Here is a 15,751-nt window from a genome sequence, read left to right as displayed (position 1 = left end):
TTCTTTTTAAACCGGTTTTTATTTAAACCGGTTTTCTTATTAACTATTATTTCTTCACATAATTACCCTTTTGTTATATTTGTAAAGTTAAATCACTCTTCAATTACATAGACTATATATGGAAAATTTGAAAATATGGAAGATCACTAGCAACAAAAAATATGAAAACAGTAATGCATTAGGTTTTCTCCACCATTTTAATCCTATGTATTTGGTGTTTTTATTTAGCGTGGAATCATATTAGCTTCAAAATTCTAATTGTTTCTTATTCTTAGATTGTACTCAAACAACTTTAAAATTAAATGTAAATATTATTATTCAATAATTATAAATTAATCTTTTACAGAAATTTATGAAAAAACCAAAAAAAAAATTATTTTTTTTATTATAAATTTATGAAAAGAACGAAACATAAAATAAATAATTTCCTACTTGTTAACATTAAAATTTACAAAATGATAAGAATATAACAAAAAGCAAACAAATGAAAACATTGTTACTTTTAATTTAAATTAATTTCGTATGTAAATTTAAACGGAAAAAATAGTAGTGTAGTAGTATAAGTTAAAAAGAGAAAATGGGTATCCCAGACTCCAAGTCTCCAACATGACTTGTGCTATTACATTACTATAATAATGTTAATTCTAATTTATAGGAATAATATAATAAAGACTACAAATGTTTGCAAATGCCAATATTTATTTTGTGTAATGTTAGTATTACGAAATCAAGTATGCATGTATATACTCATTTTATACTTTAGAATTTTAAGAATTAAATAAAATAATTAGATTCGAACGACTATGATAACTCTAAGATTTTAATTATATACATATGTAGTGATCATTTTTATAACTTAGAATTTAAAGATAGTTTAATAATAAAATAATTGGATGCAAACGGCTATAATTATTTTGTAATTCGTTGAATGATAACACTAAGAAATTAATTATATGCGTATATAATCGTTTTGGTAACTTAGAATTGTAAAGATGAGTTAATAATAAAATAATTGGATGCGAATGGACATTACTATTTTTTATTTCATTGGAGGATAACACTAAGAAATTAATCATATATGCGTGTAGTCATTTTTATAATTTTTAATTTTAAGAATTATTTAATAATAAAATAATTCGATGTAAATGACTATAATATTTTTTTGGATGACAATACTAAGAAATTATTATATACACGTGTAGTTGTTTTTATAGTTTGGAATTTTAAAGATTGTTTATTAATAAAATATGTGGATGGAATGACTATGATTATTTAGTTCGATGATAACACTAAGAAATTAATTATATACACATGATGTTGCTTATATTACTTATGATTTTTAAGATGATTTAATAATGAAATAATTGGATGCGAATGACTATTATTATTTTGTATTTAATTGGATGAAAACACTAAGAAAATAATTAAATATGCATGTAGTCATTTATAACTTAAGATTTTAAGAATTATATATTAATAAAATAATCGGACGTGGATGACTATAATTGTTTCTTTGGATGATACACTAAGAATTATTACAATAGTTAATTTTATATTTTTGAATTTTAAAGATTATTTATTAAGAAGTATATGGATGTGAACGACTATGATTATTTAGTTAGATGATAACAATAAGATTTCAGTTGCATATACTTGTAGTCGTTATAACTTAGATATTTAAAGATGATTTAATAATGAAATAATTGGATGTGATTGATTATTATTATTTATTATTTTGTTAGATGATAATATTTAAAAAGTACTTTTTTATATATATATATATATATATATATATATATGTAGGTAGTCATTTTTATAACTCAGAATCGTAAAATTGATTTAATGATAAAATAATGAAATGCCGAAGTTAATTTAAAAGATATAATTCAGTTTGTATGGGAGAGTTTAAATGGAATGAAGAAATATCCTTTTTGTTGTTAATGTTGTTAATGGAAGAAGAAATTATGCAACTAATTCAGTTTGTATGGGAGAGTTTAAAAGATATAATTCAGTTTGTATGGGAGAGTTTAAATGGAATGAAGAAATATCCTTTTTGTTGTTAATGTTGTTAATGGAAGAAGAAATTATGCAACTAATATTATCTACCTAATTGAATAGATCGATTCAACATTATTGATAACAAACTATGCCATTGATTATGTAGTAAATCAATTACTAAATATATAAACGTTGATGAAGGATAACGCTATCCTAAATTATTATAGGAGGGTAATTATGTAATACAGCAAATTAGTTAATAATTATAATTTTATTTTGTACGTAAAATACCTAAAATGTCCAACTTTGTACATACAATTTTTGTTAATTTATCACTACCCTTCTTAAAATTTATGAAATACATTCAGACAAACTCCCAAATATTCATAATTAAATTTCCATATCAACACCAAGCTTAATTAACAATCCAACAACGACATTATTTGTAACTGTGCGGCCTTTTTATTCGAATTCAACGAAATTATAGAAATTTGTGTTGCTTAAATTAATGATCTCTTATCTGAAGGTATATTATTATCCGGATGGCCTTGTGGTTATTTAGAATCCTTGGTGGATTTTGTTACTAGGAGTACTAGATACTCTCTTTGTCCATTATGAGCGAAATGTTTTTCTTTTTTTATTGTCCATTAAAAATGAATATTTTCTAAAATGAAAATAATTCAATTTTTATTTTTTCATCTCTCTTATCTTACTCTCTTTTTATTAACTCACAAAACAACACTATATAAATTCTCGTGCCGAAACCAAAATTTCATATTTATTGGGACGGATGGATATTTAAACGTCATTAATTTTAGTTGTGCAAAGATTACTAGCTACAAATGTTCGACAAATTATCGGATAAATTATTAATATAGCAAAATAGATATACAAATTATAATCCAAAATGACTTCCACCTAGCTTGTTAATTAAAGAAGTCCAATTTTCCTAGCTTTGATGATTCACGGTTCACACCCTGCAATGACTTGTTAATTAAAGAAGTTCAATTTCAAGTTTGGCTAGACTACCTGACTTAGGCCATCCACGTCCGTGTTTCAATACCGTCTCTTAATCGTCTCATCCTTTAACTATTTATGGGTCCCACTGCATTTCTTATCTTATTTCTTAACTAAGTGACAACATCTGCATCCATTCATCTCTTAACCATCTCATCCCTTAACTATTCATTCAATTTCATTTTTTATTTTTATTACCAACAAATTCAATTAATAAAAACACATTTCATTAAATAAAAGAATTTTACAATTTAAAATCCTAAAAAACTAAAAAAACACATAATTAAAATCCTAAAAAAATAAAAAAGACGTAATTTAAAATATTAGGAATTAAAAACTGCACCCTTAAATTGTGGGGGGAATTGAGTCATATTCATAGATGAATGTGGGAAAAAAAAGAAATTTTTATTTTTTAAAAATGGCAAAAAAAAATGGTCGAAAAAAAGGTCAATTTTTTATTTATTCAGATTTAAAAAATAATAATTAAAAATAGCCTAAAATCGACGCCCATTCACACAGCCACGCCCCAACCGCTGCTCGCAAGGGCGAAACAATGGGGGCGGGCGGGCTCCTCACCCATTTCAATATTCACTATATATAATATATATATTATCATTTTTAACATGAAGTGCTAGTGCAGTTAGTTGGATTGATATATGGCCTCTTAATTGTGAGGTTATTACCGTGGTTCGAACCGTTCGAACCCCATCTGAAGCTTCTGATTCACTTTATGTTTATGACTTTTTATTTTTTCAAATTAATAAATTTTGTTAGTTTTCTGACTTTTCTCCTATTGGCTTATATTTTATGGGTTTTCTCACATTACTAACTTTTATTGATTTCTTCACTTAATAATTTTGTACATAAACCATTTTAATTCATAATCATAAAAGAATGGTTTTTATAATTTAAGAATATAAAATAATTCTTTAATTTCATAGATATTTATAAAATATTATGATTATTAATAAAATCAATTTTGCTGTGATGCTCTTTATTATAAAAAAATATTAAAATAGATAATAACTCTTTGATCTAATAAATAATATGAAAATATATCATAAAACATTAATAGTAAAATATGTGTTTGTTCTAAAAAATCTATTCACTATTTAGTAAAACGTCTTGACATTCTTGGTGAGGACATTACCATTCAATCCTAGATATGCCAACAAAAGAAATTGAATTTAGTTAATAATAATGTATACTCCATCCGTCCCATAAAAGTAAGTCTTAACTCATCTTAACTCATCAAAGTAAGACCTATCTGAAAAGGAAAAATATAGTACTCATTCCGTCCGACAAAAGATGTCACATGGGATGACACGGAATTCTAGGAGGTTTTATTTTTTGTGTTAAATGGAGAGAGAAAATATAATTTCTATATTCATGTGAGAGAGAACTTTTTCTAAAAAGGAAAATATGATATCGGGCAAACTAATAAGGAAAGTGAGACATCTTTTATGGGACGGAGGGAATACTTCTTTCTTCTTAGAAATCAATATATGAAGAAAAAAAAAACTATTAACAATAATTATAGTTTCCCCAATTTGGCAATATTCTATTTAATAATTAAATTAATTATAATTTTATTATTTTTAGTTGATTTACAGTATATTTTAAATATTATTCTTTTTACTTATTCAGTGTGGTTTTTATTCATAATATATACTCCGTACCACATTTTGTTAGGATCTACTATGTGTGAACAAATTATGGTACATACGAATACTATGAATATGTTTATTTTAATTATACAGTATAAAACATTGATAAACCTTTGAATACTAATATCTAATAGATGGCATAGAAGATCTAAAACTCTAATTATATGATACATGCGATCGAATACTTTTAATACTGTATCAAATAGATCGTCCGTGTATAATAAAAATGAGAAACACCTGAAATGCATTATTTTATAATGAACACATAGATTTATATCACTAAGCCTTTAAACGACATGAATTTATTTACACAAACAAAGATGACTACTATTATTTGAGAACATAACTTTTAAAAATAAAAAATTTAATCTTAAAATAAAATACAATTCCTTGCATGTTCCCTTCCAACTAATAAGTTAATTGCAAGCTTGAATTACTACGGAAAAATATGATAAATTATTATTGATGTTTAATTGATAGTATAAGATCAGAAAAAACTCTAATTTTTTTATGTTGTGTCTATAGACTATAATAGTTTAGGTGCATGATTCATGATTGGCCAAATTAGTCAGTCACAAATCTAAATCTTACTGCCGCATATATTTATTAACACTAGTGGGGTGATAACTCATACAGAGATAGAATTCTAGATGAGTTATCACCCCTACCAAACATACCATTAATTTAGCGTTTTCTACGTTGTCAAAGGATCATGGAAGAGAAAATGCATCTCTAAAGAGTATGTTAAAATATAAGAAATCGTATTATGAAATTAATTATATATTCGAAGTTCGAACCTTAATTGGTGTTATTTACTGTGTCTGGATCTGATCCAAAAGTAATAGAGCTTGTGCTGCCTCCCCTGATGCTCGAGAAGCTAAGCTTACTCTCAAACACAATTAAACAAAATCTCTTAATTCATAATTAAAGAAGGTGATAAATTATTAATGAACAAATTATTAAAAATAATGAAAATTTAGTCAAATTATATCATATTCGTAACTTTGAACATTAGCTGGAAAAACTATGAATTTTGAATTTTGTTCACAATTATCTTGTGACAAATATTTTTGGTAAAATCGTACGGTAGCTTGAAAATTATACTATGGATATCATCGCCGTTAAGATCTATTCATATAAAAACCCGTTGTTTATTTAATTTGAAAAATATTAGTAATATATTAAACATAGGATATCAGATTTCTTTGCCGCGAGATAATCGCGAATAAATCCAAATTTTCTAGTTTTTCTCACTGATTTATAAAATTGTGGGAAGAATTATACTTTTATCAACACATTTTATGATTTTTATGATAATTTTCCCGATTAAATTGTTTTGACAATAAATTAGGAAAATTTTTAAAAGCAGTCACCTTCCTCTGGAGATTAGTATTTTCTTCTTGAAGGTCTGTGTGCTGTATATTATATTATTGAGTGAACTACAAAAATAGTCACTGGGCTATGCGTGTATCTCGCCAATGAACCCTGGATTTTAAAAATATCCCCGGACAATCCTGGACTAAGCGTTTATCTCGAAAATGGTCCTTTTTCACTGTTTCGTGATGAAAATACCCTTTTGGGGGTTTTGGGGGGTTTGGGCAATTTGGTCTTTTTACATTTTAAATCTGATATTATTTCAGTTATGTACTAAATCTGATATTATTTCAAAATTATCATTCTTCTTCCCTTTTGGCATCCTTCACTTTGTTTCTTTATTTCAAAATTAGATTTAATTTTAAAAATTAAATTTTAAATTTCAATTTTTAACTATCAATAAATTTTTTTAATTATTAAAATTACTATTAAATAACAAATTAATAGTTTTAATCCATATTTGATAGTGTCTAATATTTAATCAATAAGGTACGACGCCCCTTAGTTTTAATCAATATTTAATAGTTTTAATCATAAATAGATCATATAACACGATTTAGTCAACTTCATAATATTTTTAGTCAAATTCTCCTATACATTAGATGCATATTTATTTCGGAATAAATCGTGTTATATGATCTATTTATGATTAAAACTATTAAATATTGATTAAATCTAAGGTGTCGTCGTACCTTATTGATTAAATATTAGACACTATCAAATATTGATTAAAACTATTAATTTATTATTTAATAGTAATTTTAATTATTAAAAAAATTTATTGATATTTAAAAATCAAAATTTAAAATTTAATTTTATAAAATTAAATCTAACATTGAAATAAAGAAACAAAGTGAAGGATGACAAAAGGGAAGAAAAATGATAATTTTGAAATAATATCAGATTTAGTACATAACTGAAATAACATCATATTTAAAATGTAAAAAGACCAAATTGCCCGAACCCTCCAAAACCCCCTAAAAGGGTACTTTCGTCACGAAACAGTGAAAAAAGACCATTTTTTTAATAAACGCTTAGTCCAGGATTGTCTGGGGATATTTTTAAAGTCCAGGATTCATTAACGAGATAAACGCATAATTCAGGGACTATTTTTGTAGTTCACTCTATTTCATTTGTCACATGTAATACAAGAAGTGCGTTTGTGATTACATCTTTGAGTAAATCTGTAAATTAAATTTGGAATTAGTTTTTAGAATCGTACCTTTTTTCTTCAGATAGTTTATGTGTTGCATATTAATTCGTCTCTGTTAAAGAAACTTAGTACTAATTTTCAACGAAATATAGGCAACATATCCTAAAAGATTTATTTGATTATACCTTCTTAGAGCGAATTCGTTCGATCCCAACTCTTAATTGGCGCTCAAATTGCTTTAATTCTTTCATGCCTAATGCAGATAGATTTTCTCCAGCGAGATGTCTACAAATAAAATAGAAATTGATCAATCATTAGTTCATTACTTAAGTTGTCCAGTACTTCCTCCATCCCATTCAAAATAGCCACATTTTTGAGTGGCACAGAGTTTTAGATGGAATAGTTAATTGTGATAAAATAGAGTGGAAAAAGTGATTCAATATTTTAATGAGGAGAAAGGATAAAAAAATGATTTAATTCCAAATAAAGAAAATGGACATCTTGAATGAATGAGACAAACTAAAAAGAAAAAGTGGACATCTTGAATGAGACGGAGGTGGAATCGTATTTTTCACAAGAGTGGCACAGAGTTTTAAATGGACATCTTGAAAAGGTGGACAAAATAAAAATGGAAAAAGTGATTCAATATGTTTGGATAAATCGTATTTTTCACAAGAGTCAGAGTGGAATCTACTTTTATCACGGTAACAACAGAACTGATTAAATCCTACCATTTACCTTTGCATATAGTGGCGGACCTATTAAGGATCTTGGGGGATCTTTGGAACCCTCAACAATTCATTCTATTATATGTTAGTCTTATATTTTTACAATTTTTTGTGATGTTCTCGTAGCTATCTATTATTCAAAAAAACATTTTATTGTTTATAATAATTCATTGACAATTGAAGGAACTGGCAGCGGAAGCGTTGCAATTCAGATTATCATAATTTAATAATTATTAATCGAGCAAATAAATCACATAATAATCAGATCTATTTAGCAGATTATTTAGACAAAAGCTATTCGCGTAATTTTCACATGTATCATGCTCATAACTTGAATTAATCATGCTTTAAGAATATTGAAACCCAAAACATGCTTTTCTACTGAGCAGAAATAATACATAATTAATTCTTCAAAGAATTGATGATGGCTAGCGACTTCTCCACGTGACGCTTTGAATACTAGACCACGGATCTTCTCTCTAGTTCCCGAACTGTACTCCAATATCTGTGTGGGCTGATCTCACCGAAATACTAGGACTTAAATAAAGAAGACAGAAATTCTACTCCACGGAGGAGAAGAAAAATTCGAACCCTTCTAGGAGAGAGGGACGAAAATTTTAAGAGGAAAAATAATGTGTTGTGTTATTTTTCTGTCTCCTTTATTCTCCTATTTACATTAAGTTCCTTTTGGGCTCAGACAGGGATCTATGGAAGGTTTTGGATATGGGCTCATCCAATTTACTTTTTACTAATTAAATTGAACCCACAATTTAATATAAGCTTTAATTGGAATATTACGAGCAGCCACTACAGAAGTAATATTGAACTCTCCCCATCCAAATCCGAAATTATAAGTAATCCGAGTCTTCGTTTTAACTTTCATTTCTCGTGCTTAAGATAAAAATGTTCATTAATTAATTAATGTCTGCTATGGACTTAATTAATTAACTTCTTATTAATTCCAAGAGTGGACTTAGCATGAAACACTTATTTATTATTCATAGAGTAATCAAACTCCAACTAGCTAGGTTCCGAATAATAATACCTTGTTTCGCGCTCCTCTTGAGGACATTATCAAACGAGACTCACCTCGCGCACGATTCAATATAATAGCAATCCTAGCACCGCTAGATATTAATCACCACTACCCAATATATCAGGATTATTGGGTTACGAAAAAACCGCACCATTTGATAAGTTAAAGTAATGCATAATCAATACCGTATGCTCAATGCTAACCTACATTGATTAAGAAATAAATATTTATCAAGACCTCGCCTTCCAGTAGATAGCCCAAGGACAAGACTTGCTGTTAGATCCGTTCAGTGCTTTACCACACCAATGTCATCTTATTTCAGTAAGGCTTAGAAATATGCGGACTGACATTGCAACCTTTCACGATGGATAGTCTAATTCCATCTAGGTCGTGAAATTCTTCTTTTTCTTTGTTTAGGACTGACCGTGTTACCTTAAAGTGGACGCCGCCCACAACCGATCGACTTAAACAAAGACTTAGACTTTGTTAAGTTAACTTATACATTTAAACATGTAATAACATCCATTAAATGTAAAACATAACAACATTATGACAAAATAATCTGTTTTAACCCTTAGAAAATAAAATAAGAGTTTTACAGTATTCAATCACTCGAAACGTGATTTCTAGTATACAAACTCTAACATAACTTATTTCATAATTTATTCATAATTGATCATTTCAGTTTTTTTGCTATTTTTGTCACGTTTTTTCTATTTTTCTACAACTATTATACACAAAAATTTCATATTTATACTTCACTACTTTACTTATTTCAAAATTTACTCATAATTAAAAAAATTAAATATATACATATCTTATGCGCATCTGATAAGGCTAATTTCATGCATTAGTTATGGGGATAAATTCTGTGATTTCCTGGGTCTAACAAGATTTTATAAGCCAGGTGTGTAGAGAAACCGCCAGCCCCAGAAAAAAGAAGAAGATTACCTAGAGGAAGAAGTTGGCGGGAGAAGTGAGCAGAAGAGGGAAGAGTTGCTAGACGAAGGAGCATCCAAATAAAGGGCAAAATGAGAATCACAAGAATAGTCTAGAAGCTCTACCTACTATAAATAAAAGCACGCGTTCAACATGAAGAGGATCTTTTCTCAACATCGGCTCTTAGCTTAGCGTTTCCATTTTTCTATACACACCTTTAGGGGAATCATCTTGGGGGTTCACGTTTCTGATTCAGTTGTGGTATAACACCGTCTCCACGGAGGCGAAGATACAATCGTTCATTTGCTTTCTGTTTACATTTCGGATTTCCCGAGTCTTCGCTGTTCGAAGCTTGGTCGTAGTTTGTTATAATCTCGTTGGATATTGCACTATTTTGTTATGGGATTTACATTTCTGTTCTGTTTTATGCTATCTTTACATTTCCTCTTGCTTTCGATGCTTGTTGATGTTTGATGTGATGTTGGAGTTTGAATTGCGCGGAGAATTGTAGTTGATTGGTTGGCTTGTTTGGATCTGCGAAGATTGGAGATGAAAATGGTGTTTGATTGTTTTGGATGGCTTGGATCCGGAGTGGATGAAGCGTCCGATGTCTGCATCTGTTCACATATGCATGGATATGATAGTTAATTTCTGTTTGTGTGTTTACCTCGTCTAGTAATCATAGATCTGTTTTAGTTTCAGTAGTTCTTTGTGTTAATCGGTTTAATTTCGTTTGCCCTGTTTCGATCCTTGCTTGCTCTGTTTTGCATCAGTTATTTCGTGATAAAAGTTAGAGAAGATGATGTCGTTGTTAGTTAGTCCTTTAGTTGGTTAATCTGCAGCTTTTTTCCATCGTACTATGCCGTTTAGGGAAATGGTCCCCACGTTTCATTTTTCCTCTGTCTAGGCTAGTTTAGGAAGTCGTTTACCAAGTCCAGTAGTTGTTTTGAATGCTTTTGGTTATTATGCATGTTATGTTGTCTCTGCCTAGATCTAGATGTTAGAATAGAACATTTCATTTCCCAAGCCTAGGAATTAAATCTCAACCCCGAGAAAATTGCGTGGCAGCAACCAAAAAATAGTTTCCAGATCTTTTAGCATGTTTACTTACGCATCTGTTTCTGTGGATTCGATCCTTGCTTTCCTGTACTAACCTTTTTAGCATAGCGGGTTGAGGGTTTTGAAAAGCTAAGGAAGTGATTGTGTGCCCAATGACGGGTAACCAAAGGTTCTCTGAGTTCCTAGACTCGGTGTCTAGTGGATTATCTGGATCGGGAGATTTTTGATTTAAACACACCTCGCTGACTTAAGGCTCTTCAAATGGCGCCGTTGATGGGGATGGATGGCGTAGTTTGTTTACATATTTAAAGATTTGGTGTATATAGTTTTAATTTCTGTTATTTGTTTTTCCTGGCAGTTTATGAGCAAGGGCTCACGATTTGGGAACTAGAATAACCCGTCTGGGTCGAGGGACGCTCAAGTCAGGTGGCAGGTCAAGGAATCAACATCCACAGTCACCACCAGATCAGGGTTCACGACAGTAGATCCATTTCCGTTCGAATCAGAAAGTGAAAAAGAGTGGAATTCGTCAGGAGGAGAGGACTCGAAGTCGTCTACAGAAACAGAGCACTCCGAAAAAGAGGAGGAGGCAGACGCAGATATGGCACACCTGGAGGACCCTGATCTGGAGATCGGTTCACTCACCGCGCATCTCGATGGTGAACCCGCCCATGCCATAGTCTCGAATCAGCGACAGAGATCTATTGATATTAAGAAAAACGTGCTGGGTGTTTTACCTACATTTTCTAGACGGAGGAATGAATGTCCTTACGAGTTCCTAAACGAGTTTAGTAAGTTGTGCAGCATCCAAAAGCGGCCCAACGATGCCACTGAGAAGGACTATCGCCTGCGTGCAGTCCCATTTGCCCTTAAAGGGGAGGCCAATACTTGGCTGCTGAGGCTTCCACCCGACTCGATCAACACATGGAAGGATTTCAAACTGGAATTCCTGGACTATTTCTTCCCGTCCAACAAAACAAATGCCTTAAAGAATGAGATTTAGGAATGTAAGCAGGACTACGTTGAGTCCTTGAGCCAATACTGGTCTCGGTTTAAGGGGCTGCTCGACGCTTGTCCTAATCATAGGATGATGGAGGCTGAGACTTTTTACTTGTTATATGAAGGAGCTAATCCCGAGTCTAAGGACTTAATGAATTCCTCGAGTGGGAGAATTTTACCAAGAACAAGGCAAGTGAAGCACGTGAGATTTTGGAAAGGCTGATTGATGCAAAGAAGGCGTACGATAACCCACGTATCATGAGGAGAAGTTCGGCTAATGCAATAAAGGAACAAGAAGAAGAAGGATTCGGGGACATGATAGATCGGTTGGAGAAGGCACTTCTAAGTGCAATTGAGAAGAAGAATTCACCTACCTCGCAGGAGAAAGAGAAACCGCCAGGTCCAGAGGAAAATCAACTCCATATCTATTATGGTCCACCGCCCGATGGAGAATTCCAAGCCCAAGTGAATGCAGTGGGGAATTGGAATCAAAATAATCAGAATACAGGCTGGAATCAGTGGAGGGTTAAGGAGGCACCATGGAGAGACAACCCCTATTTCAGGTGGGCCGATGGGAACCAACTGTTGGGGATTGGTACCCCTTTCACAGCGGAAGTCATGCTTACACAAATAAATCATACACACGGATCTATTTGAACGATTATGGGATTAATTAAATACATGTTAAACAATCAAATTGTATTCAAGAACACAAATAATTCATGTAAAAGGAATTAAAACCCTAATTCATGAATTTCCTACGGTTTAGAATTACCGATCTGATTCTCCAAAGAATCGACGATTGCTTGCGCCTTCTCCACGTGATGTTCTTCGTACTCAACCACGAATCTTCTAATCTGTATCCCGAACTCATATAATGACCTTTGGGTGGGCAAAGCTTGTCAGAATCGAAAAGGGCTTGATTAGAAAGAAGACAGAACTTCAGTTCTATGAAGAACTAAGAAAACCGTTCACACCAGAGAGGGGAGAACGAAATTTATGTGTTAAATCACATTAAATCTCCTTTCTAATCTCCTTTTATATTGAGTTATGATGGGCCAGATTAGGGATCCATGGAGGTTGGACTTGGGCCAAACCTGTTGGACTTTTTTACTAATTAAATTGAGCCCCAATTTAATACAAGTCCAAACAGAATATTATTATCATCCACTATAGTATAATAATATTGACTGCCCGTCCAATCCCAAATTACGAGCAATCCGGGCTTTACCTCTTTAATTTATTATCTCCCGTGTTTAAGATATAAATACCCATTAATTAATTTAAGTCTGTTATTTGACTTTAATTAATTAATATCTTTTTCCAAGAGTTGTCTAGTTCAAAATCTTTATTTATTATTCTGGAATAAATTACAACCGGCCGAGTTTTTTAATAATAACACCTTTTTCGAACACCTCTTGAGGATATTATCAAACTGGACTCACCCAGCACACGATTCATTGCAATAACAATACTAGCACCTCTAGACATTGATCACCACTGCCCAAGATATCAGGATTCTTGGATTGCGAAAAATCGCACCATTTTGATAAATCAAAGTAGTGCATAATCAATATCGTATGCTCAATGTTATATCAACAATGATTAAGAAATAACAATCACCGAGACCTCATCTTTCAGTAAATAGCAAGAAAGACTTATCTCAACTGTTAGATCCTTTAGTGCAATACCACACCAGTGTCGTTTATTTCCTAAGGTAAGGAACATGCGGACTGACACTGCAACCTTTCACGATAGGTAGCCAAAGCCTATCTAGGTTGTGAAATTTTATTTCTCTTCTACAAAGAATCAACTGCGTCACCTTCTGTGAATGTCGTTCATGACCAGTCTAATATGTAGAAGAATTAGACTTATTTGCTTCTTATACATTTAAATGTTTGAGAAACATCTTATAAATGCACAAGCAAACATCAATGCGATAAAATTACTTCTTCTCGCCTTGGGTTAAAAGTGGATTGTAGAATATATTGTACACAAGCAATTCTATTCGTGCAACATGCTCTAAATATGCTTTTCAGTGTACCAATCCTAACACCAACAGCCACAGCTAAAGTACCCAGGTCCAGCAAAAGCCCAGCAGAATTGGCCTAACCGCAGTTAAGAGGGACCACAGCATAATTCGAACTGATCGGGGAAGAACCAGGAAGGGCCAAACAGCTGGGGTTATCGCAATCAAGGGGACCAACCCAATTGGAACAATAGGAACCAGAGTAATCAAGAGAGTTCTTATGTGCCACCACACCAGAGGAACGCCACGGGAAACAATTAGAATTTCCAGCATATACACCAGGGAAATCAAGGGTCAGGGAGTCAGTTCAGCAACAATCAAGGAAGTCAAGGGAACTATCGCCCAAATCAGGGGAGTGGACCGGGCCATAATCAAGGGTCGAGTTCCAATCAATCGAACTATAAGCCTCAGAGGAATCTGGATGATATGGTACACGACCTAGTCAGCTCTCAACAACATATGCAGAACAATATGCAGGCAAACAATAATGTGGTACACAAAATTCAAGATGCACAACAAGAGCAGAATTCTTCCATGGATATGTTGGCCAAACAAATGTCGCAATTGGCCACTTCCTTGAATGAGATGAGGGGACACGAAGGTAGGATACCGGCTTCAGTGAAACCACCTGGCCGGGCAAATATCAGTCAGATCACTCTGAGGTCAGGACGGGGCTATGAGGGTCCAGTAATGAAAGATGATGAGAGTGTACCTCCTATGACAAGTAAGGAAGACGGGAAATTGACCACTGATCAAGGGGATACTGAGATAAGGAACACCAGGGTAGAAGATGGCCTTCAAAAAGGTGATTTAGAGAAGCCAATACCTCGTATGGCTGATCCATTTTTCTTAGACCCGGAGCCTGGAGTGGAGATTGAGGAAGGAAGGAAAGAAATCGGAGAATCTTCAGTCGGGGGTCCAGCAGGAACGTTGAAGTGCATGAAGCCATTTCCTCACCGAGGGGAGGCTAAGAAGAAGAAGGATGACACTGAAGACTTCATGGAGATCTTCAGTAAACTGGAAATCAATTTACCGTTCCTACAGGCCCTGAAGCTGCCCACATTTAGCAAATTCATCAAGGAGTTCATAGCTGGAAAAACCAAGCCCGACAGGAAGATAGTAATTGAAGAAAATGTGTTGGCTATGATACAGAAAAGGAGGATGCCCTCAAAATGTACAGACCCAGTTATGTTCACTTTGCCCATTTCTCTGTGTGATATTAAAATTGAGCATGCAATATGTGATCTAGGAGCCTCGATAAATGTGTTACCACTTTCGATATATAAGAAGTTGATAGGGGTAAGTCTGGTTGCTACGAAAGTAGTAATTCAGTTAGCCGATAGAACATGCATTTCACCCGAGGGTGTGCTGGAGAATGTGATAGTAAACGTGCATGATTTCCTGTACCCAGCTGATTTCCATGTAATAAAAATGAGTGATAACGAATCTGCTGAGTCTTGCAGAGTGCTTTTAGGAAGACCATTCCTACGCACCGCTAAGACTATTATTGATGTGTTTGACGGTACTATATGCCTAGACTACCATGGGGAGAAATAAACCTTTAGCATTGATGAAGCCATGAAGAAACCATTGGATGTGGAAAATTTGCATGTTGTTGATGTTATTAACCCCCTGGTCCAGGAATACCTTGAGACCGAATTAATGCAGGAACAGTTCAACAATTCGGAGTTGAGTCAGTCTGTTGACAAGGAGGTGGCAGGGTGGTGTGAAACCCTTTTAAGTCGGAACCTG

General features: G+C 32.6%; 1 pseudogene; it reads right to left on the bottom strand.

Moving 5' to 3' along the window:
• LOC125195046 (agamous-like MADS-box protein AGL11) overlaps positions 1-15,751 on the bottom strand; it is a 32,149-nt pseudogene that overhangs the window by 2,098 nt on the left and 14,300 nt on the right.

The sequence above is a fragment of the Salvia hispanica genome, chromosome 4 (assembly GCF_029641045.1).
Source record: "Salvia hispanica isolate PSC_SH4W2 chromosome 4, Shi_PSC_v1, whole genome shotgun sequence".
NCBI classification, from domain to species: Eukaryota; Viridiplantae; Streptophyta; class Magnoliopsida; order Lamiales; family Lamiaceae; genus Salvia; species Salvia hispanica.
The sequence above is the reverse complement of the archived record's forward strand: the minus strand, read 5'-3'. Positions and strand labels throughout refer to the sequence as shown.